At 45.2% G+C, this 24,489-nt stretch overlaps 1 long non-coding RNA gene across 1 annotated transcript; it reads right to left on the bottom strand.

Moving 5' to 3' along the window:
* Window positions 1–8,655: 8,655 nt before the first annotated feature.
* Window positions 8,656–16,768, bottom strand: LOC309539316. Its single transcript, XR_014222818.1, has 2 exons — window positions 15,741–16,768; window positions 8,656–8,833 (listed from the first exon to the last, which is right to left on the bottom strand). It is a non-coding gene; the product is annotated as an uncharacterized lncRNA (long non-coding RNA).
* Between the last annotated feature and the right edge of the window lie 7,721 nt (window positions 16,769–24,489).

Here is a 24,489-nt window from a genome sequence, read left to right as displayed (position 1 = left end):
GGGTTGGGTTAGGATTATGATTAGGGTTGGGTAAGGGTTGGGTTAGGGATAGGGTTAGGTTTGGGAAAGGGTTGGGTTAGCGTTAGGGTTAAGGTTAGGGTGAACAAAGGTCCACCCCTTGTTGGCCGTAGGAATGTTCGTTTAGGATTTTGCAGCCCTTGGATGAGTTGTGTATTTCTTGTCATTGGGTAATGTGGCTTTTCATGGTACTCACGTATGAGGTGATGCACTTTCTTTTCAAAAGGTTCCCTACGCTGGCCATTCCTGCTTGTTTTTCGTATAGAGTGTTTCTTTGTCAACCTGACTGGGTGGCTCTGACCTATCAGGAGTATCTATGTGACTATATAATCAGAAATCAATATAAATAATGGGAAAACAATGAGTTTGGAGATGAAGTGCAATGCAATAAATTATGGGGGGGGGAGAGACTGGAATCTAGGGGAGGGAGAAGTCTATATTGCATCTTTTGGAAAAGTATTGAATTTATGAATTATTGTGACTATAAAATTTTGAAAATAATATATATATATTTTAAATACACACTTGCCTGGCACCTATAGTGAGCAAGAGGAAACCAGCTGAAGAAGCTGGCCAAGACCTCCTCCCCTCCCCCCATTCCAGGCCCTTCCTGAGGGGCCACAGGGGGGTCAGGCAGGCATTCATGAGCAGGTAGGCTAGTCAAAATGTTTGTGGCCTTACTTGCCAGGCTGCTTTAAACTGTAAAAGTACTATGTGTGCAACTGTGTGTGTGCATGCATGTACCTGAGAGAGTTGCATATGAGCATATGGGACTGTGGTATGATTGCTAATGCCTCTGTGCCCATCTCTGAAATAAAAAAATGAAAACCAAGAGGAAGAAAAAAGAGAATAGTATATCAGGCAGTTTTACAGATGTTTGTAACTCTGTGCAACAAGACTTTGACTAGTTAAACCAGGTGGAGGTTTGGTGCAGCGGCAGCGTGTAGGGGCTGGATGCAGCAGCTCAGCAAAAGAGCCGCCTCACTCCAACCTTTTTGTCAGATGCTTGATGAGGCAGTTTGGAAATGCAAATGTTGGCCCCTGCAGCCTCCCTCTAGTGCTTGTCCTGAGCTTCTCTGCCATTTGGCTCTCCAAGGGTCAGCATCCTAAGCGATAAAGAGTAAAGAAGCTGTCAACTGGGGCTGGATCTACACTGAGCTAAAAAAAATATGCTGTACAGCACCCCCTGGTGTCACATTTTAATAACACATTTATAATATAAATTTATAATATAAATTAGTCCCAGGTGAGAGTCAGAGGCAAGCTGCCTAGTCAAAAGCAGGCAGAGGGACACAATTCACGGAGGAGTGAGTAAGGAGCATTTTCCTACACATGGGGTGCAGATGTGTGAGCAAATGTGCGGTCCATGTGGTAAAATAATATGCTTCCAATATGTAAGAGGAATTGATTGATAGATTTCCATTCCATTCTTCAAGGAAATTCTTCACAAAAGCAGCTTACAAAATGAACCCAAAATGCAACAGGTAAAATCTGATTTGGCACAATTTAACACATCTACTCCACCTTACTTTTCACTGTTTCCCTTCTCCATAATTTTCACACGTTTATAATAAACATATAGTGTCCCCTCTTAAAATGTATGTCTTCTGTTCAAAATATGCATTTTGATGCAACTAACAAAACCACCCCAAAATCAACCATGATATAATAGAAGATTCATATTACTCAATAGCTTAATTCTGAGAGCAAATAATTGTGACATTCAGTAACTAAGGCTGGTTGGTAGGTCCAGAGGGAGGAATTGAGTATTTTTATTTGTAGAGGAAACATGCAATCTTCATATTCAAAAATGCAAAAACATTTTAACAAGTTTAACACACAGAAGTTCATTAAGTTTAAAATTAAGTTTCTTTCATTACAGGAGTTAAACATATGCTTAAATCTTGCCCATTGAAATCAATGGGACTTAAAATGCTTACATTTAGTTGGATACTGCTCTGTGCAGTTTGCTTTTTGGGGAAACTGAGTCCCATGTATGTTTATTTGGAGGCCAGTCATATGGAATGCAGTGGTGACTTACTCCTAAGTAAATGTGTGTTGTAACCCAACCTTAGTCTCTTGAGTTGGAGGAATGCGGCTTGTTACATTTACACTCTCCTTCCAAACCGTATCACTTTAATCTCCTCCATAGACTTTTCCAGTAATGCCTACTGGCAATGGAAAAACAAATTAGCTGAAGTTCATTTATTTTCTCCATAACACTTTAACTCTTGGGGAACTTAACACCAAAAGCAAATCAATGGGGGTCAGTCACTGCAGCATATTCACAAAGGCTGCAGAGTCTTCTGGGAATGGAGGCGTTAACAGCAAGGTTTAGTTGCAGTCACTGCTAAAATACAGAAACAAAAGTTGTCACTGGCCCAGGCATTAATCTTGCTAGTACTGGGCCATTGGAAGGTTGTAGCTAGGAGGGCATGTTTTAGGATAGGAGAATAAAAACATTTCTCCAAGCATGTAGACAGTTTGTGTTATTTTCATGTTCCTTTTTTAATGCTTTCAAACTTCAGGGTTAGTTCTGCTGCAGGAATGAGAAATTTTAGAGCTCTTGAACTGCTCAATGCTCAATGTGTTCCTCCCAATCTTCTTGCAGGCCACCCCCCCCCCCGAGCGATGCAAGATTCCAGGGGCTTCAAGGGCTTTCTCAGGGTTTATGCTTCCTTTGGAACAAGGGACAGTGCTGCTTTTATGATATATGGCTTATTTACACATATATGCAACCTGAGCGTACGATGCAGGGGTTCACAGCATTAGCCCCCCATGAGGGTCTTGCTTCTCCCATAGTCACAGCCTTGGATTCAAATAGAAACCAGGCATCCCTCCCTCTCTCTCTCTCTCTCTCTCTCTCTCTCTCTCTCTGGCTTCGCATTCTGCTGCTTTTTCAGCTTCTGGCCTGTCACTTGCATCACTCAACCCTCTGTTCTCAGCTCTGCCGTTGTCCTTCTAACCACCCACGAGTTGAGGAAGGGGCCACACACATATTTGTCCTCCTGCACAGATCCACTTCCTTTGTTCCCTTTAATGACCTGCCACTTCACCAGGAAGCTAGCTTGGCTATTCCAAGAATTAGAAGGGGATTCAGGCATTGAGTCTACCCTCCTACCTCCCCTCTCAAAAACCCCCACAAGTAATAATATTTTGGAGTCATTGGAAAGTGAATATCAGGTCATTTCAGAGATAATATTTCAAATTGTGGCTCAATAGATTTGAATAGCTGAGCAATTCCAAAATATATGTAAAAAATCTATAGCGTACCTACTGCATCTCCTACCCTGAGCTACTGAATATAGGCAACTCTCAACTTATGTGGGGGATACATTCCGGGAATAGAACATAAAGCCAAAATCGTGTATAGTCAAAACACACAGGGTTCAATGGTGGGTGGGATAGCCAAAATCTTCCTCGATGCCAAATTCCACCTGCTTTTAAATTGTTTTTTAAAAAAAATTGCCATGTGCATAAAGCTAAATGCATGCAAGTTAATGTATGTAAGTTGCACGTTACATGTATCTTAGTGAATGGGGTCAGATACTACTGATATCCGATCATATTTTTTAAAAATCCTTTGAATCTATTGACATAATTTGTGGTGCAATTTCAGGCCAAATCTATTTCCACTCTACTTTATTCACATCCTGTTGTAACTCTGTATCTCATTTCATCATAAGCCTTTCAATTTTATTATCCAGATTTGTGATTGTAGAATAATTTTTCCAATTAAACTCTTTTTGTTTTCTAATACCAATAAGATTTCAAATTCAGATTCATCCCCAAGAATTCTGGTTTCTTTATTAAATGTAATAGTGCACCTCTTACTTGAGAACATTGACACAATTGTGGGCCAAAACCTAATGTGGCATTCAGAGAGTGGTACTTAAAGTGATAATCAAATGTTCTTGTTTTCACATGTACAATTTTGCAGGGCATACCCTTTCATTTATTATTATATTTGCCACCGTGGTGAGAATTATTTGTATTTTTTGCCTTGTGCATTTATTTTATTTATTTTGACAGATTTATAAACTGCTTAAGCAAAGAGTGGTCTCTAAGTGGTGTACATAATAAAACTGTAGATAAAGCACAACTAAAACCTACACAAGCATTACAAAACAAATATACATGAAATGATTATCATTAAAATACATATCAAAACAGAAAACAGTTTAAAACGAATATAGGTAACTATTATATGCCGAAGTGGGCATATAATTTTTATCAGTTGAGTTTTCATCACTTGCCTAAAATCTGAGAAACCTTGGCAGCTGTGTGTGAAAGAAAAACTATTTGTGGAATTCTGAAGTAAAATCTACTTTAGAAAGGCCCCTGGTGTCATAGCCTTATGCACAGGTTGTTCTATACTGTATATATTAATGGGAGAGAGAGAGAGAGAGAGGTTTGTCTTGGACTTTGTAGGTCAGCCGTGACTCCCGCTAATTGATTTGCGAACCCCAATTAGCAATTTATGGCCGCCCGGCACACTTCCGCTCCGCAGCTCTCAGTCACGCCTCAGCAGAGTTTCACACATCGGTGTAAAACTGTCACGTAGCTTAGCTTAGCTTCAGACAAACACACAGAGAGTCCAGGTTTGTCTATTTACAGTTGTTTATTCCAACAAATCTCCGGAAAAACCAGGACTGCTTGCAGCCATTATAAAACTGCTCCTTTCCCCTCACAGCATAGAGTGAGAATGACAAACTCCTCCCAAGCTCCTCCCAAGCTTCCAAAACTGACGTCAGAATGCTGAGGCATCATGGGAACAACTTAACCTGTTAAGTTCCAAATCCCACAGTTTGCACTGCTGCTGCAACCAACTTCAACGCTCTTTCACTGCATTTCAGTGCCTCTCCTGTGGTCACCCAGGCTATGAACCTGCTTCACCATCAAAACTGAAGAGAGGCTCATGATAGCATTCAAACATCACAAAACAAATGGTCCCCGTCCCAACACAAAGAGTGATGTTTCGGCTGCAAAATTTATTATGTGAAATGGTCTGAAGCTGACCTGATTTCTTTGGGTATCTGTACCTGCATATTTAGCTAGAACTGGATTCCCCCAGATCTTTAGAGAACTGCAGAACTGAATAGCCAAGCTACTTCAGTGACAGCTTCATAGTTCCCTTAGATGGGCTGCAGGTGGCGCTATGGTCTAAACCAGGGGTTGGCAACCTTAGGCCCGGGGGCCAGATGCGGTCCAACCGCCTTCTCAATCTGGCCCACAGATGTTCTGGGAATCAGCGTGTTTTTTACATGAGTAGAATGTGTCCTTCTATTTAAGATGCATCTCTAGGTTATTTGTGGGGCATAGGAATTCATTCATTCCCCCCCCAATATAGTCTGGCCCCCCACATGGTCTGAGGGATGGTGGCCCCCTGCTGAAAAAGGTTGCTGACCCCTGGTCTAATCCACTGAGCCTCTTGGGCAGGGGCTGGCAACCTAAGGCCCCTGGGCCACAAGCGGCCCACAGAGGTCGTTTAACCAGCCCACAAGCCGCCCCCCCAACCGAGCCACCCGCTCGGCGAGTCCCTGCACACTGCGCTAAACCGGTGCAGTGCAGCGCAGGGACTTGCTTCCGCAGCACTGGAAATCACGTCTGCACAGACGCAGGCGCCAGAAATCAGGTGCGCGATCCAGCCAATGGAGGGATGTCCGCTGGAGTGAACTGGAACAGGTGAGGTAAACCTGCTCCTGGGCTTGCTGATCAGAAGGTTGGCAGTTGAAATCCGCACGATGGAGTGAGTTCCTGTTGCTCTGTCCCAGCTTCTGCCAACCTAGCAGTTCAAAAGCATACCAGCGCAAGTAGATAAATACTTGCTGCAGCGGGAAGGTAAACGGCGTTTCCATGCACTCTGGCACTCGTCACGGCCCTCTGTGCACCAGTAGCAGTTTAGTCCTGCTGGCCACATGACCCCAGAAAGCTGTCTGTGGACAAATGCCGGCTCCCTTGACCTTAAAAGCGAGATGAGTGTCGCACCCTGTAGTCGTCTTTGATTGGACTTAACCATCCAGGGGTCCTTTACCGTATTACCTAGTTCCCTTAAATATTTTCTTTGAGGTGGGTTGTCTTCCCTTGCTAACACTGACCAGAAATCTAAGTGTCAAGATGGAGTTGTGGTGCTGTACAGAAAATACAGTTTACATTCTGAAAATCAGAAAAGAAATTCACCAGTGACCAATTCACCAGTGACCATGAGCTTCTTAGCTATTCACAAGTAACCTGGAGGGTGATGGATCTTTATGACATTTCTGGTTAACCTGACCCAGAGAATGCTTCTGCTAATGTCACTAGCTGTTCTGTCAAAGCCATGGTGACCTTCTGGCTTGTATGCATTTTCCTTCACTTACCAGAGCTCAGGCATCTCCCTGGTTTACAGGGAGTCTGTTTGGACAACAGCTAGAGAACAAGTAGAAGAACATACTCATTTTGGCCAAATATCATCATTTGGTGATATTGCAGAGCTATTGTACCTTTCCGTAATCTCTGTTTTATCTCTAATCCTACATTAGGCAGGGACTTTGACCTACATTCCCCTCTTCCTCTAAGATTGATATCGCTTGATTGTAAAAAAACAAAACAATTGGATAAAACAATAAATTTAGGAAAAAATCACAACCATACTTAAAAACATAGAAAGATTTAAATTACCTAAATGACCTCCAAAGTCCTTTCCAAGTTCGGTAGTTCCACGAGAAGAGGGAGATACCTTAGGGCTAGGGCACCTCGCATGTGTGTGCATATTGCTCACTGATTGTAATTAATGTCAATAAGCAATGTTTTTGTGTGTGTGAATGAGCTGATACAGATGAATGACCACAGGCAGAGTTTTCATATTTTCCACTGTCTCTTCAAACCATGTTTTTTCTGCCCCAAGGGAGTCTGTTAACGCGTTCCTTTTTTCAGACATTCTAAGACTGTGTTGAATCAATGTGTTAGCTGATACTAATTGTGTTTTTTTTTTTTGGTAAAAAAACAACAACACAAAAAACCTGCATGTAAGATTCAAAGACCCAGCTTACCTTTATGACTAGTTTGGCCCCAAATGACCTCAAAGTAGGAAATTCTATACTGTAAATGTTGCCTGTAAGAGTTAGCTGACAGCAGTCTAGTTACTTGAGTACAGAACAGTATGCTTTCCACTTGCTCAATGTGATCTGCTTTCAGATTAATTTGTTGCTAAAAAAGAGGACCCTTTGCAGGTAAGCAGAGGGTTGGTTGGTGAGTGCATTAAAATGGTGCTTCAAAAGAATAGGCCTTGTTCTCTTCCCAACTCAAGTACCCATAACTGATTATATTTGATGAATGAATGAAAATTGTACACATGAGTCTGCAATCCCTGTGACAAGCCTAATTTTTCTGGTTGTAAAAATAGCCACCTTGGCTTTATGAGGCTCTACAAATCTGCACTCTCTTCTCCTCATCAACATTACCCTGAGAGATCTGGGTTGTTCAACTATTTGGTTTATGTCCACACTTAACACTATGCACCACACTTATTCTACTCAGCTGTTGGTTTAAACTGAAGCAAGCAAATGCAAACATGCAAGAAATCATAGAAAGTACTGTACAACTTGGGGCAGCGGCGGGCGGGCGATAGTAGTAAGCACATTAGACCGGTTCATGCAATGCATGTTAATTACGCAACATCAAGTGTTTTGTTTTTTGTTTTGTTTTACATTTTAGTCTCGCCCTTTCTCCAAAGGTTCTTCTCATACCCATTTTATCCCCACAACAATCCTGTGAGGTAAGTTAGGCTAGGAGATAGTGGCCAAGATTGCCCAGTAAAATTGACCTCTGTGGGGGGATTTGAACCTGAAGTCTCCCCAGTGCTTGGAATGGAAACCTACAGGAGGGATGGGTGGACCTGCTACCTTGCCCAAACACCTGGGCTGCACTGATTGGCCGTTAAGTCAAACCCTAAAAACAACAACACCCAAAGACATCAGTGTTCCTCAGCCTAAGTGCTTAGCTTGAAAACTTTAGCAGTCCCACCACCTTTCTCAAACCCACACTATTTCCTCCTCTGTCCACCTTGTCAGTTTCCCTGTTCCTCAAGACAAAAGCAACAGGACCTGCAGGAGGGGGCAAGAGGAAGGGGGCAGGCGAGGAAAGGCCGGGGGGGGGGGGCTTTTTCCAGGGGCAAATGATGTTGTCTGCTGCCAAAAATCAGGGGGCCTGCAGTCAAATTCTATGGTTGGTAGGAAGTAATACCTGGAGCATGCCACTTGCTGCCAGTGAGAGGCGCTTTGGAGATCTTCTGGACTAATTTTACGCCATGCACAGCCTACCCCCCCCCCCCCGCTCCCATATAAGGAATACTTTTCCCTTGGATATGTCGAGGTTTGTGGAGCAGATGAGGTGGGGTGTGAGCCTATTTTCAGTGTGGCTCAGCTCAAAGGTAAAAGACTGGGCTAAACTCAAAAAGGGTTTGTGCCTTTGAGCAGAGGGGAATTGCAGTTTTGAGGCCCCGCCTTTTCAAATATGTTAAAAGTCACCCAATATAAGTATTAAATCCATTACAAACGGATTCATACAAAGGGAAGACTGTTGCTGCTTTGAAAGTGGTTTCAAAAATGCATAATTAGAGAAGTCAGCCTGAAAGCAAAGTAGTGCAGATTATAATATAGCAGCAATTTTCATTTTAATAAATACCGGTATGTATAATGTAAATAAGATATCTGCTCCATAAAGTCAATGGAAGTGCAGTCCATCATTTTGGAAGAGCTTTGTTAGCAGCAATAATTCACAAGGCTTAATGGCATAGTAATGAGTTGTGTGGACAATCGTTCATAATGATACACTCCTAAGAGTACAAAGAACAGTTAATCAGTCACAATACATTTATCCATTCATTTGCCTTGAAATGAGTACAAATCTATAAACCTGAGCAGTGCATGTCCAGATGCTGCCCCAATGTCAGAGCAGCTGAAAACCCAGTAAATTATAGAGACATTTTGCATGCTTTCATGTACACTAATAATTGCAAATCTTTTCACTCTAAAGGATAAATTTAAGAAGGGCTTAATTCTGTTTCTCTTTTGGCAGATGCCACAATCCAGTGGAAAAATCTCTCATGGAAGCTCCACCAAAATGAATGGGAGAAATGCAAGAGGGTGGTAGTAACTCACATATAGACAGGTAGCATATTGGTCACTATTGCTGTCATCACTTGTCAAACCACGTCACTTGCACTTCATTGCAGACAACTTCATTGTCCAGAAAGTGGGAGAAGCAACAAGAGGAACAGCCATTTTAGATCTGGTCCTAACCAATGTTGATGACCTGGTTAGTGGGGTAGAAGTGGAAGGATCATTAGGCGCGAGTGATCATGCTCTTCTGAAGTTTACTATACAGCAGAAAGGAGCAGCCAAGCATACTAGGACTCAATTTCTTGACTTTAAGAAAGCCGACTTCATAAAACTTAGGGAAGTGCTGGGTGAGATCCCATGGACAGTAATACTAAAAGGAAAGGGAGTTCATGATGGCTGGGAGTTTGTTAAGAGGGAGATAGTAAAAGCACAATGTCAGGCAATACCAATGAGACGGAAACATGGAAGGTGCCTAAAGAAGCCAGGGTGGCTATCTAAAGAACTTTTAACTGAGTTAAGATTAAAAAAGGATGTGTACAAAAAATGGAAAAGGGCGGAAACCACCAAAGAGGAATTCAAACAAATAGCCAGCACATGTAGACACAAAGTCAGAAAAGCTAAAGCACAGAATGAACTCAGGTTTGCTAGAGAGGTTAAAAGCAACAAAAAAAGGCTTTTATGGGTATGTTCGTAGCAAAAGGAAGAACAAAGAAACAGTGGGGTCACTCAGAGGAGAAGATGGTGAAATGCAAACAGGGGACACAGAAAGGGCTGAACTCCTCAATGCCTTCTTTGCCTCAGTCTTCTCCGATAAAGAAAACAATGCCCGACCTGAAGAATTTGGAGCAAATGATTCAGCAAAGGAAACACAGCCCAGAATAACTAAGGAGATAGTACAAGAATATTTGGCTAGTTTAGATGTATTCAAGTCTCCAGGGCCAGACGAACTGCATCCAAGAGTATTAAAAGAACTGGCAGAGGTGATCTCAGAACAACTGGCAGTCATCTTTGAGAATTCCTGGAGAACAGGCGAAGTCCCGGCAGACTGGAGGAGGGCAAATGTTGTCCCTATTTTCAAAAAGGGGAAAAGAGAGGACCCAAATAATTACCGCCCAGTCAGTCTGACATCAATAGCAGGGAAGATTCTGGAGCAGATCATTAAGCAAACAGTCTGTGAGCACCTACAAAGGAATGCTGTGATCACCAATAGTCAGCATGGATTTCTGAAGAATAAGTCATGTCAGACTAACCTGATCTCGTTTTTTGACAGAATTACAAGCCTGGTAGATGAAGGGAACGCAGTGGATGTAGCCTGCCTTGATTTCAGCAAGGCATTTGACAAGGTGCCCCATGATATTCTTGTAAAGAAGCTGGTAAAATGCGGTCTTGACTATGCTACCACTCAGTGGATTTGTAACTGGCTGACTGACCGAACCCAAAGGGTGCTCATCAATGGTTCCTCTTCATCCTGGAGAAGAGTGACTAGTGGGGTGCCACAGGGTTCTGTCTTGGGCCCGGTCTTATTCAACATCTTTATCAACGACTTGGATGATGGACTCAAGGGCATCCTGATTAAATTTGCAGATGACACCAAACTGGGAGGGGTGGCTAACACCCCAGAGGACAGGATCACACTTCAAAACGACCTTGACAGATTAGAGAACTGGGCCAAAACAAACAAGATGAACTTTAACAGGGAGAAATGTAAAGTATTGCACTTGGGCAAAAAAAATGAGAGGCACAAATACAAGATGGGTGACACCTGGTTTGAGAGCAGTACATGTGAAAAGGATCCAGGAGTCTTGGTTGACCACAAACTTGACATGAGCCAACAGTGTGACGCGGCAGCTAAAAAAGCCAATGCAATTCTGGGCTGCATCAATAGGAGTATAGCATCTAGATCAAGGGAAGTAATAGTGCCACTGTATTCTGCTCTGGTCAGACCTCACCTGGAGTACTGTGTCCAGTTCTGGGCACCACAGTTCAAGAAGGACACTGAGAAACTGGAATGTGTCCAGAGGAGGGCAACCAAAATGGTCAAAGGCCTGGAAACAATGCCTTATGAGGAACGGCTAAGGGAGCTGGGCATGTTTAGCCTGGAGAAGAGGAGGTTAAGGGGTGATATGATAGCCATGTTCAAATATATAAAAGGATGTCACATAGAGGAGGGAGAAAGGTTGTTTTCTGCTGTTCCAGAGCAGCGGACACGGAGCAATGGATCCAAACTACAAGAAAGAAGATTCCACCTAAACATTAGGAAGAACTTCCTGACAGTAAGAGCTGTTTGACAGTGGAATTTGCTGCCAAGGAGTGTGGTGGAGTCTCCTCCTTTGGAGGTCTTTAAGCAGAGGCTTGACAACCATATGTCAGGAGTGCTCTGATGGTGTTTCCTGCTTGGCAGGGGGTTGGACTCGATGGCCCTTGTGGTCTATTCCAACTCTATGATTCTATGACCACAGGCGGTCAGTTTCATTTGGTGTACATACATGCTGTTGATAATTAGCTGTGGCTAATGGATTTTGATGATGCTCATTATGTACCAGGAAACACCTTCTGATTTGATATAAAGAGAATGGGGCCTAATGTTTCCTATTACTTTCCGTAGTCACAAAAAGAACACCTCAGCGTACCCTTTCAGGCACTGTTGTCCTAACTACAGAGTTTTGGCCTTTTAAATTAAAAGTTGAGTGTACCTGTGGGTGGTTGTAGGTGAATGATAGCAATCTTTGTGTCTGTTTGGAGGTAGTTAAAAGTGGTATCTGTTGTTCATCTGATTACACCCCCCTCTTGCTCTAGGGCGTATACAGTAGTGCCCCGCAAGACGAATGCCTCGCAAGACAAAAAACTCGCTAGACGAAAGGTTTTTTCGTCCGCGATTTGCCTCGCAAGACGAATTCCCCTATGGGCTTGCTTCGCAAAACGAAAACGTCTCGCGACTTTGTTTCCTTTGTGCAAAAACCGTTAAAACCAAGGGTGCTTAACTTGAGCAGCTGCAGTTGCGACTTGGCTTCGAGGAGCAACTGTTAGCACGTGGTTTGGTAGCCTTTTATCAGACTTTGCTCACTTTTGAAGATTTTCCAGAACTTTTCCAGAACTTCTCTTTCATCCATTTGGTAAGTTAAACTTTTATAACTTTTTTGGGGGGGTTTGGATTTTGGGTTGGGGTGTTTGGGATTCAAGTTCTTGGTGTTGGGAAGGGGTTTGCGATAATCTGGGGGCTTGTGGGCCTTTTTTTGGAATTTTTATGATTTTCTGTGACCATTGGGCCAGGTTGTTTATTTTTGAAAATTTTTCTGTGTTTGAATTTCTGAGTGCTGGCTGGCTAGGGGAACAGTGGGGGAGGTTTCTGGAGAAATCTGGGGGCTTGTGGGGGTGTTTTGGAATTTTTATGATTTTCTGTGACCACTAGGCATGGCTGTTTATTTTTGAAATTTTTTTTCTGAGTTTGAATTTCTGAGTGCTGGCTGGCTAGGGGAACAGTGGGGGAGGTTTCTGAAGAAATCTGGGGGCTTGTGGGGGTGTTTTGGAATCTTTATGATTTTCTGTGACCACTAGGCATGGCTGTTTATTTTTGAAATTTTTTTTTCTGAGTTTGAATTTCCGAGTGCTGGCCATGTTGTTATTTTTTGAAATTTTTTTTGTCTGGGTGGGGAAGCAGTTGGGGAGGGGTTTGCAGCAGTAGGGGAGGGGCTGGGGGAGCAGTTGGGGAGGGGTTTGCAATTTCTGTGTTGTGGGTGGGTTGGTGCGTGTCTGTGGGAGCAGTTGAGGTTTTTGAAGACATTTTTGAAGCCTTTTTGAAGCTTTTCCTAAACTTTTTTTGCAGCCATTTGAGGTTCCTGAGGACTTCGGTGGTTGATTGTTGAAGCTTTTCCAGAACTTCTCTTTCATCCATTTGGTAAGCTAAACTTTTAAAACTTTTTTGGGGGTTTTGGGATTTTGGATTTGGGGTTGGGGTGCTTGGGATTCAAGGAAGGCCTTGGTTCTGGGTTTTAATTTCTGTGTGGTGGGTGGCTGGGTGCTTCTGTATTTTTTGGGTTTGAAGCACATCACTGATTTTTTTTCCTGTTTCTTAGTTTACGAAGGTAGGACCTGTGCTGCCATGGGACCCAAGAAGACTGCTGCTGCGGTGGCCGGCGAGAGGAAGAAGGAGAAGGTGACGCTGGAAATGAAGAAGGACATCATCCGGAAGCACGACGGCGGAATGCGTGTGACGGACATCGCCAGGGAGTACGGCAGGAACCCATCGACCATCGGGACCATCCTGAAGATGAGGGAGAAGATCATGGCGACTGATGCAGCCAAGGGAGTCACCAGGATCATGAAGAACCGCCCAGCTGTCCTGGAGGAGGTCGAGAAGTTGCTGCTCATCTGGATAGAAGAGAAGCAGCGTGCAGGGGACACAGTGTCTGAGGCCGTCATTTGTGAGAAGGCCAAGGCCTTGCACGCAGACCTCGTCTGGGAACAGCCAGGAACCTCAGCCGAGCCAGAAGTCTTCAAGGCTAGCAGAGGTTGGTTTGACCGGTTCAAGACAAGATCTGGCATCCACAGCGTGGTCAGGCATGGAGAGGCTGCCAGTTCTGATGTTCCTGCGGCTGAAGAGTTTGCAGCGGAGTTCCTGGAGCTTGTGAAGACGGAGGGCTACGTTCCGCAGCAGGTCTTCAACTGCGACGAGACCGGGCTGTTTTGGAAGAGGATGCCCAAAAGGACTTTCATCACTCAGGAGGAGTCCAGGCTGCTTGGCCACAAGCCCATGAAGGACCGTCTGACCCTGCTCTTCTGTGCCAACGCAAGCGGCGACCTGAAGATCAAGCCCCTGCTGGTGTACCACTCGGAGAACCCACGGGCCTTCAAGAGACACAAGATCGACAAGGAGCAGCTGAGTGTCATGTGGCGATCCAACAGCAAGGCTTGGGTCACACGTGTGCTGTTTGTGGACTGGGTCAATCTTGCTTTTGGCCCTGCTGTCAAGCAGTACCTGCTGGACAACGACCTGCCGCTGAAGGCTTTGCTTCTGATGGACAATGCTCCTGCCCATCCTAAAGGCCTTGAGGTGGACTTGTTGGAGGAGTTCAGCTTCATCAACATCATGTTCCTGCCGCCTAACACCACGCCACTGCTCCAGCCGATGGATCAGCAGGTCATCGCCAATTTCAAAAAACTCTACACCAAGGAGCTTTTCAGGCGATGCTTCGAGGTGACTGACTGCACCACCATCACCCTGCGGGAATTCTGGAAGGACCACTTCGACATCGTCACCTGCTTGAAGATGGTCAACACGGCCTGGAAAGGGATCAGCCAGAGAAATTTGAATTGCGCTTGGCGCAGCCTGTGGCCGGACTGTGTGGCACCAAGTGACTCTGATGCACCAGAGTCAACAGTGGTGCAGGACATTGTTGCCTTGGGGAGGACCATGGGCCTGGAGGTCACGGAGGAGGATGTCTGCGAGCTGGTGGAGGGGCACGACGATGAGCTGACCACCGTGGAGCTGGTCGAACTGCAGGCAGAGGCTGCGCAGGAGCAGGTTTCACTGGAAGAGGAGGAAGCAACTGAGGAACGGCTGTCCTCCGAAAGACTGAGGGGCATTTGCCAGAGGTGGAAGGAGGTGCAGACTTTTGCAGATCTACACCACCATGAGAAGCACGTGGCACATGACGCTGGGAACTTTTATGATACGAGGGTCATGTCGTATTTCAGGGACCTGCTGAAAAGGCGGATAAAGCAGCAGACTATGGACAGGTTCTTGACCAAGAAGCAAAGAGTGGAAGAGGAGCCTTCTTCAAGTGGTCCCCCAGAGTCTTAGAAAATGTACTGTATACTTTGTTGATTTTTAAATGTTTTTCTGTCATGTTTATAAAGTTAATTTATTTTCCCTTCAATTTTTGAACTGCTCTTTACAGTATGTGTGACTTTAAAGAGCAGTTAATAAACTGTTGTTGTACCAAATTTGGCTTTGTTTGGACTTTTTTTGACCATAGGAACGCATTAATTGATTTTCAATGCATTCCTATGGGAAACCGTGCTTCGCAAGACGAAAAATTCGCTAGACGACAAAAATTGCGGAACGAATTAATTTCGTCTTGCGGGGCACCACTGTATGTACATGCTAGGCTGGATCTGGATGCTGGATCTACGCATTTTTCTGCACACAAAGCATGCTTATCAGGTAGGAAATGGCTAATTATGAAGGAGTGCTTAGTTTAATATGGCAGCCCTGTTTAGGGAAGCTTTTAATGTTTGATGCATTACGGTATTTTAATATTTTGTTGAGAGCCGCCCAGAGTGGCTGGGGAAGCCCAGCCAAATGGGCGGGGTATAAATAATAAATTATTATTATTATTATTATTATCATTATTATTATTATTATTATTATTATTATTACCCTTCTGGTGTAGTTCCATCTGTGATGGGACTGCAATAAGAATATGTGATGGAAATGGATGTGTGGTATCATTTTGAGGGGGAGATAGGAAGCTGCATTATCCTGAGTCGGTTCATGTTGCACTGAGCTTAGTCTGGGCTGTCCTGAGAGACAGGCTTTCAGACTCCTCCCAGCCATGTCTGCAGATGTCAGAGACTGGACATGCTTGCTGAATATGTGTTAATATTCAATTTTTTTCCTACGTGCATGGATGATAGTCATTGTTTGGATGGTGTGTTTTTTTTTAATCCATTTCTGCAGTCACACCATCAATCAGCAGCTGAACTGGGTTCCACACAGTCACAAAAACAAGTCACAAAAACAAAGTCACAAGTCACAATCACAAAAACGAAAAAGCCACACAAACAAAAAGCAAAAACAAAAGCTCTAGATATCACCTCTGTGTTGCCTCAGCGCTTGGGACTCAGGACTCAGCCTCTGATTAGCAGTGGGGGACTCAATTTACAAGTGAATATATTCGACAGGAAGCTGAACAAGGCAAAGCTCACAAAAAGGGACACCTACTTCCGGGTTTGCAGCGTTCTATTTCCAAGTTGTTCATAAACTAAGCTGTTCTAAAACCAAGGTACCACTGTACTCTCCTTCCTGTTAAAACCCACCACACACAGTGACATGATCCTGAAACTTTGGGAAGTTCTCTTTAAAATGATCTACAACATGTTTAGGAACGATGAGCCTGTAGGTTGACATTTTAATGGAATGACCCTGTGATTTCAAGGTGTGATGTTTACACAGCCTTAGAGTTAAGAGAATAGAGGCGTGGAAAGGTCATATGGTTCAACCTTGTAACCAGCCAGATATTCACAACAGAAAATATAATCTGGGGACCACAGCTGAGGACCTGCCAAGCTGTCAACATCTGTGGACAAGTCAAGCAAGGGAACCAAGCCACATGCACCAGTGACAGGTGACGCTAGTTGTTGTTGTTGTTGTTGTTATTTCCATGCCCCTCGTCTCCTCTGGGCCTTGCAGCTCCTCCTACCTTCAGAGTTCCTTTTCATCATAACTGTGGGGCACATTTGTCTCAGCAAGTCTCTCCCCATCATCTGACAGGCATCCCTCTTGCAGGCCACCATAAGGCTTGCTTGCAAAGCAGCACTTTGTGACATCAGCTGGCAAACAGGGGCCAGGCTGCTGGGTTGCCAGGCAGCTGAATTCAGAAAAAAATAATCGGGGTGTTAAAGTGTGCTGGGATGAGGCCCCCGTGAGTCAGGCCAGAGGGTGCTGTTGGGGTATGTGGTTGTGCCTTCCCTTGTTCTGCATCTTGCTCCCCCACCTATTCCTTTAGCTGCTTGATAGAATCATAGCATGGTAGAGTTGGAAGGGATGCCAAGGGTCATCTAGTCCAACCCTCAGCAATGCCAGGATCCTGCCCACAGCCAGTCCAAACTCCAGCCATCTTCTTACCAGCCAGATGCACTGACCCCCTTGCAGTTCTGCATGGGGGGGGGGAGAAAGGGGAGAGGATTTTTTTGCTTTCTCTCTCAGGACATTGATATGAGAGCTACACCATGCAGCCCTGTCAATATCTCAAGGGCCGTCACAGGGAGGAGGGAGCAAGCTTGTTTTCGCCTGCTCCAGAGGCCCTCAGGACCCGAAGCCATGGCTTCAAGCTACAAGAAAGGAGATTCCGACTAAACTTCAGGAAGAACTTTCTGACAGGAAGAGCTGCTTGACAGTGGGAAGGAATCCCTTGGAAAGTGGTAGACTCTCCTTCCTTGGAGGCTTTTCAGCAGAGCAGGGCCATCTTACTCATAGGCTGAAGGGGCACCTGGGTGCCAGGCTCCCAGTGGTGCCAGCCCGAGAGTCTGGGGCCCAAGAGTTGAGTCCAGGGAAGAGCCTGCCCATCAGTTGGAGCGCGGTGGCGGCCTCCACTGCTGCGGGCGGCTCTCTGCGAGTTCAGGGGCGAGTGAGACAACAAGGCGCTGAGGCAGCCTGCCAGCTGAGCAGTGCAAGAGCCCATGGGGTTCCGGGCTCTCACCTTTGGAAAACTGAGACATGGCGGAGACCTGTGGTAGCTTTAAGAAATACGGTTTGTTCACCTATCCAGATCTTACAGCAGGGTCCTTTTAAGAGGGACTTGCCCCCCCCCAAGCAGGGCAGCCAGCCTCCCCAATTTGGATTCCAGACTCTCTTCCTTCTTCTTCCGAGCACCTCTTGCTCAAAGCCTCTCTTTTCCTGCCACCTAAGCACCCAGTTATCCTGGCCCCCTTTCAAATCCTTCCTCTCTGTTCACACCGCAGGGCAAGGGAGAAAGACTTCTCTTGCATTTCCAGTTAGGCTCTCAGGGGCCTTGAATTGTTTTTTAGTGGCCCTTGCAGCTTGTATTTCTCCATTCAAAACCCAAATAATCCCAAATCCTACCATTTTCAATTTCCAGGGTATAGTGGGATTCCACCCCCCAAAAAACCTATAAAAATATTGTGTGTAATAGGATAATTGAGGTGTTGCTATTAGAGTTCCAAAGGGAATGTCAAGCAGGGAGGGAGGGGGGGAAGAGAGAGAGTGGAATTCTGGGGGAGAGAGAAGCTTGGAGGAGGCTTGGAAAGGGAGAGTGAATGTTGTGGGGGGAGGCAGTTGAGTGTCGGTTGAGAGCGGAGGGTTCTAGAAGGGGGTACTTGGTGGGGGACCTGAAGCTGGGCTGGGCAGCTATTCAGCTTGGGATCAGTATGACAGTCGCCATCGCCCTTGTTTGACGGTGGCCAAAAAGGATCAGAGATACAGAGAGAGACTGTAAGTCACCTGTGGTGACCAGGGAATGTGTCAGTCCCATGCCCAGCGAAGAGGGGCTCTGCCAGCTGCACAGGAAACAGAATTCCCTCGATTTAGGTGGGCCACGGAGCCAGGGCATGGAGAGCATGCTCAGATGCCTCACACCAGGCCCTCCAATTACCTGGAAAGTAGCTCTACGGACCTGGGCTATGCCTGATTATCGTCTTCCCAAGCAACATAAAAATGTAATGCTGGTAGTCAACAAAAGAGGTTTAAAGACTCTCTCAGGGCAAAGAAATGTAGTATAAACAATCGGGAAACGCTGGCCTGCGAACGCTCCAGTTGGAGAACAGGCTTTACTGAAGATGTCATGGACTTTGAAGACACTCAAACTCAGAATGAAAGGAGGAAACAATCTAAGAGGAAGGCATGTTTGGCAAACCCTCACCGTGATCAACTCACACCCGAAAACCTATGTCCCCACTGTGGAAGGTTGTGTGGATCCAGAATTGGCCTTCACAGTCACTTATGGACTCACTGTTAAGACTGTGTTCATGGAAGACAATCTTACTCAGCTACAAGTGATTGCCAAAGAAGAAGATAGATTTGGGGTCTACGGCCAATTTCATGGACATGGACTTCATGGAACACACTTGGGAAGATGTCTCACATGTCCATGCTCCCCCTCCATCTGGTTGGTCCGTCATGCTCCCCAAAAGCCGGCACACACCTGGCAGGTGGAGGTGCACCTTGGGGAAAGGGCATAGAAGTCAACTTTGCCTGCTGAACAGCAGTCTGTAGGAGGAGAGACTCCACCTGCAGATGATCAGTGAAATATACTCGGAGTTGAGAGTGGATTTCATTCTCTTTATTCAGCTCATAGTGGTGAGGAGGAATGGGAGTTCCCCCAGAATGTCTGCTTTATATACATTATTTACACAATGGGCCCCACGTGATTGGCTAATCCCGGCTTCTCCTGTAGGCCAATCAGGTTGCGGATTCACTTCCACCTGGAGCTGGATTGGGTGGCTCCTGTGGACCAATCAGACTGCTGCATTCTGAATCCTATTGTTCTAGGACCAATCAGACTGCTGCGTTTTGGATCCTATTCAACTCAGTACATAACAATCAGCCTTCAAGAACTCTGAGGAGAAGACATTGATGAGAACCAGTTGGCTTCAGCCTTCTTAAGCAGAGCTCCCAACAGCAGTCAGAGAAGGCAGAGAAGGAAAGAAAGAAAACAGCTTGTTATTTATTCTTTTTAACATTGTTTATTAAGAAATATTATTTGATTCTTGGCATATCAAAAGCAACCAGTTCCTCCAATTTATTGATTGAGCTTTAACATATGCCAGTGATGCCCTTCTCCCCTTGTCAGGGACTAGCACATTCAGGCAGCAAGCGTGGCAGCCCAGAAGACATGCAAGGCACCAAGCAGCATGGATTCCTTCAACAACTTAGAAGGACTTTACAATCCAGAAAGGCCAGACTGGAACGCCACAGATGACGGAGTTTGGGTCTTGTCCATCAGCATGGGAAGCGGCAACAGAGACCATTCTCTGGAAGCGTGGCCCTGTGAAGGAAGAAGGTACCCTCCTGGCAGACGTGGAGAATGAATGCCCAATGCTCCTGCCCTGACATTGCTCTTAAAGAAAGCTTGGCCAACCCACTTCAGAATGAGAGCACCTCCTTTCTACTCTCATGCAGGAATGTTCTTTAACCTCTGTGAGAACACAGGGCTTCCACCACCACTGGCTAGTCCCAGTCTCAGCTTGCATGCGGCGCTACAGTTCCCAGATGGACGCAGAGTACAACTGCGAAGATTACAAAACTCAGGAGCCACCAGTGATTTTATGCCCTGCAAGTTTGCTCAGCAGCATGGTGTGACAATGTAATAACTGGGGAATCTGTGGACAGCAAGAGCCCATTCACATGAGAGCCCATACAATATCCTGCTTCCTCCACAGAGTCATGCCTCCAGGGATCAGGCTCCAGCTCCCAGGATGGAGAACCAGAGGACATCCTGGTGATTCCTGGCTGCCATTCCATGCGCCTCTTTCCCACTGCCCCTTCTCCGTGCGAGTATGGCTTCTTTCTGGCCCTGTTGGCACAGAAGCAGCAGCCAAAGTTTCCTCTGATTAAGACCACATCTCAGCTAATTTCTGAGAAAGTGGCAAAGTGGGGAAAGGTTCAGGTAGGTGGAAATGCCACTTGAGTGCCCTATATGATAGGGATGCTTCCTTCCCCATGTGTTAGCATGGGTGGGAGCCAGGCTCCTGCTGATGTTTCCATTTTCTTTGCAAGGACAGAGCCTTTCCCCAGTGTTTAACTTGTTCTGGCCAAATCCCTGGAGAGACGTGACAAGCCTCAAGTACCGGGGCAGAGGGAAGGAAGGGGTCCTTGGGAAACACATTTGGGAGTCATAGGAACACACTTCCCACCTGTGGTTGTGACAGCTGAATGGGCGTCTGAGGTGACTTTCTGTCCCTGGCGTTCAGTCTGTGATAGCCCTTTCACATGTTCAGAGATTCTTCTTTCAAAGCAGCCCATAGCGTAGAGTTGTCTCATGCTTCAAAGATACCTTCTTTCTTGCAGGAACAGCTTTGTGCACCACTGTGGCTCCTGCAGAAGCGCTTTGTGTAAAAAGTTGAGCATAAACAGAGAATGGAATAATAATAATAATAATAATAATAATAATAATAATAATAATAATAATAATAATAATAATGTGTCACCTGTCACTGGTGCATGTGGCTTGGCTCCCTGGCTAGACTTGTCTACAGATGTTGATAGCTTGGCAGGTCCTCAGCTGTGGTCCCAATATTATATCTTCTGTTGTTAATATCTGGTTGGTTACAAGGTTGAGCCACATGGTCTTTCCATGCCTCCATTCTCTGAACTCTAAGGCTGCTTGCACATCACACCTTGAAGTCACAGGGTAATTCCATTAAATGTCAGCCTACAGACTCATCATTCCTAAACATGTTGTAGATCATTTTAAGGAGAATTTCCCAAAGTTTCAGAATCATGCCACTGTGTGGGATGAGTTTAACAGGAAGGAGAGTATACATTAATTGAAATTTATCCCTCCAGATACCTACAAATGTGAGATGAACAGAGTTTTAAAATCCCCTCCTTGACAGCAGAACTAAAAGCTTAGGAATTAGGCTGTGAAACCTTGCTTTGAGCAATTCCCACTATGAAGTCAGCTGTCCACTTCAGAAAGAATCAGGCAGCAAGCTGAAAAATTTAAAAATAAGCCTTCCTTACTTTATTATCATTCATTTTTTCATAGCAACAGTAGCAGTAAAACCTATGCAGGCAAGAGAGTGTTGTGGATTTGCAGGGGACACCCCTAAACCCTAGAGATTAATAAATGGTAGGATTTTGATAGTTTGGAGTATTGAAGGAAAGACTGGAAGTCAGTGGGAAAGTACAGGCTCAGATTTGTTTTTAAGCCAGGACCTCACCTGGAATAGAGACAGGAACATGCCCAAAGGGGTTGATGGTCCACTGGAGAGCCAGGGAGAGATGCCTGGGACTCCAGGGCTGCCCTGCTGTGGGGGACAAGCCCCTCTGGACAGGACCAGGCAGTCAGATCCGGACTCCCTCCACACAGATGGAAAGAGCCAATGAGGAACAAAGTGTATTTTTTTTATAATAATATTTATTGAAAAAAGATTTTTTTTAAATTACAAAGAAAAAAGACAAAATTACAAAGAAAAAAGACAAAATTACAAAGAAAAAAGACAAAAACAGAAAAACAAAAAACCCAAAACCATCACTTTCAAATTCTCCACTTTCTTTACCTTCTTTCCATGACCTCCTCTTCCTCCCATCTCTTGTATCTTGATTAATAATTGTCACAGCAAACCCTTTCCATAATTCGTAATATTCTGTCATTACAATACCTTACTCTATTTTCATCTAATCTTATAAAAAACCTTAAAACTTAAGACTTAAATCTTATTTTTACCAGCTTCTCATAACCATTACCTTTTTACCTAATTCTTTAAACATTTTTACAACATTCATCAATTTTATAAGGCATTCCTAATGATAGAAAAAAGAAATAAACAATCCAATCTTCTTCCAGCGTCCCCTCCCCCCGGTCCCGGGATTGTCAGTCCTTTTTATCCCTTTAGTCTGGCACATTAACCTGGTGATCTTATATCCGAGGCCTTCAAATCTCTTCCATGTCCCTTCCGCAGCCCTTCTTCATATTTTCCTTTCACTCGTGGGAGCTCCAGCTTGGTAGTGTTTTTGACCCTTTTCCACAAATCAGCCCCTTTCTCATAGTCCAGACTAGACTCCATGTGGTATTTTAAGACATATTTCAAATTCCCTCCAAGATTGAAAGTCCCAACAGCTCCAAACTTCTGACGACCCATTGCCAGACTCGGAAAGTCCAAACATCCCTGCATAGGGGGGTCAGTCCAACCCCCCATTTCCAAATCAATCCAAACTTTGTCTTTCCAAATCTGTTTTTTTCCAAGTTCATTTGTCGAATCCAAAGGCTCATTTTTCTGCTGGGCCAAAAGTCCCCCCATCTCTGGCGCCCAACTGGCTGCAACATCATCTTCTATCATCTGCTCTGTCAGGACACACTCCTGTTTAAATTCCTGGGTGGGCTCCATATAATTTCCCACTACCTGTTCAAATGTTCTGGCCACATTAGTCATCAAATCCGTCTTCTGACTTAACTGATCCAATAGGGCATTTATTTTAGAGAAAGCACCCAACAGTGCTTCTGATAACATTGTCCTGCAAGGTCACAAGTCCTTTTCCCACGGTTGTAATCTGTGGCAGCTGCAAGCTCCCTAGAATTGGTTACAATTACACAGTTCCCCTCTAGGGGGGAACTTCTGGTTGTTCTTTCTTTTACGGACAATAGCAACAAAGTTTCTTTTTTTAGCTATTTTGTCAATATTAGTTCCTTTAAAATGCGAAAAGAAACAGTGGAATCACAATGTTACTCTTCTTTTAACTATCTGTCAAAAACATTTGTCTCTGGTCAATGAGCTTCAAAACGTCAATTCTGACACCCCGCTCCAGGGTCAGGACGGTGGAAAGTTACTTTACTTTAAACTCACTTCTGCAGGTTTAAACAGTCCAAAAAAGATCCCCCTTCTGCTACCGAAGGGGGGTTCAACGATTTTAAGTGGTGAAAAACCAATCCTTTAAAAGTAATTTTCAAAGCTCTAGTTTACGTTGTCTTTGCTTTCTTCTGACTACAAGGAAACGGAAGGCTGACTTCCTGTTTAGACCTTCCCGTTTCAGTGCCAAATTAAGGTAAATTTTTAAGTCCAATTCCTTTCTAATCGCCAGTTCTTATTTGAAGTCCAATTGTTCAATGTTCAAGTACTCACGGGTGATTACTTTAGATGCCAAATTGTCCCAGGAAAAAGGCAGCGCTCTCTGGCAACGGCTGTGTGGCTTCGCTCCACAGAAATAGCAGTTGACTCACAGCACCGCGCCACTTCCCCCTCTTCGCTTCGGAGCCTGTTAGTGGGTTCCTTTGCGGGTTGGGGGGCACTAAAGGTGCCCGCCGAGTCCCACAGTCGCAGGCTTCATCCGCCTGTAATTTCTGAAAGGGTCCCCGCTTCGCCGCAGTGGAAAAGACCCGTTTCGCGCGGAGCTGGTCCCTCCGGTTCAGAGGGAGTCCGCCATTGCCGATGGCGCCACCCCAGAAGTCTCAGGAACAAAGTGTATTTTTAAGTGGTACGGCAGTCTCTGCCGTGTCTCCGTTCTCCCAAGGAACACGTACCCTGGGTGAGTGCCAGGACCCCCCTGGCATCTTGCAGAGTGTGGGGGTGGCAACCAGCTTTTGTAACAAAACTGACATTTACGTAACCAACACCAGGCACATGCGGAAGAGGCATGCAGGGACGCGGACTTATAAAAAATGTTGGGGGGGGCCCGGGAAAGCTCATGAATAATAAATAAGCTCATGAATGTGCAAATAAAATGGCGCCGCCTCCTCGTGAGCGAATAGGGGAGAGCGTGCTGCGCCTATTAATCAGCTCCGAAGGAAATTGGGTGGAGCTTTTGCTCGGGAGGGAGGGCAGGAGGCAGGCAGCCCGACCCTGTGCATTTTGGGCTGGGGGAGGGGCGGCGATGGCGCTCTGCTGGAGGGGCACTGGAGATTATTGGGGGGGCAGAGCCCCCCCAAACGAATTTTTGAGGGGGCTCGGGCCCCCTCAAGCCCCATGGAGTCGG

This window comes from Podarcis vaucheri, assembly GCF_965113315.1.
Source record: "Podarcis vaucheri genome assembly, chromosome: 8".
In the NCBI taxonomy this organism is placed as follows: Eukaryota; Metazoa; Chordata; class Lepidosauria; order Squamata; family Lacertidae; genus Podarcis; species Podarcis vaucheri.
Note: the sequence above shows the minus strand (reverse complement) of the source record. Positions and strands in the feature narration are given on the sequence as shown.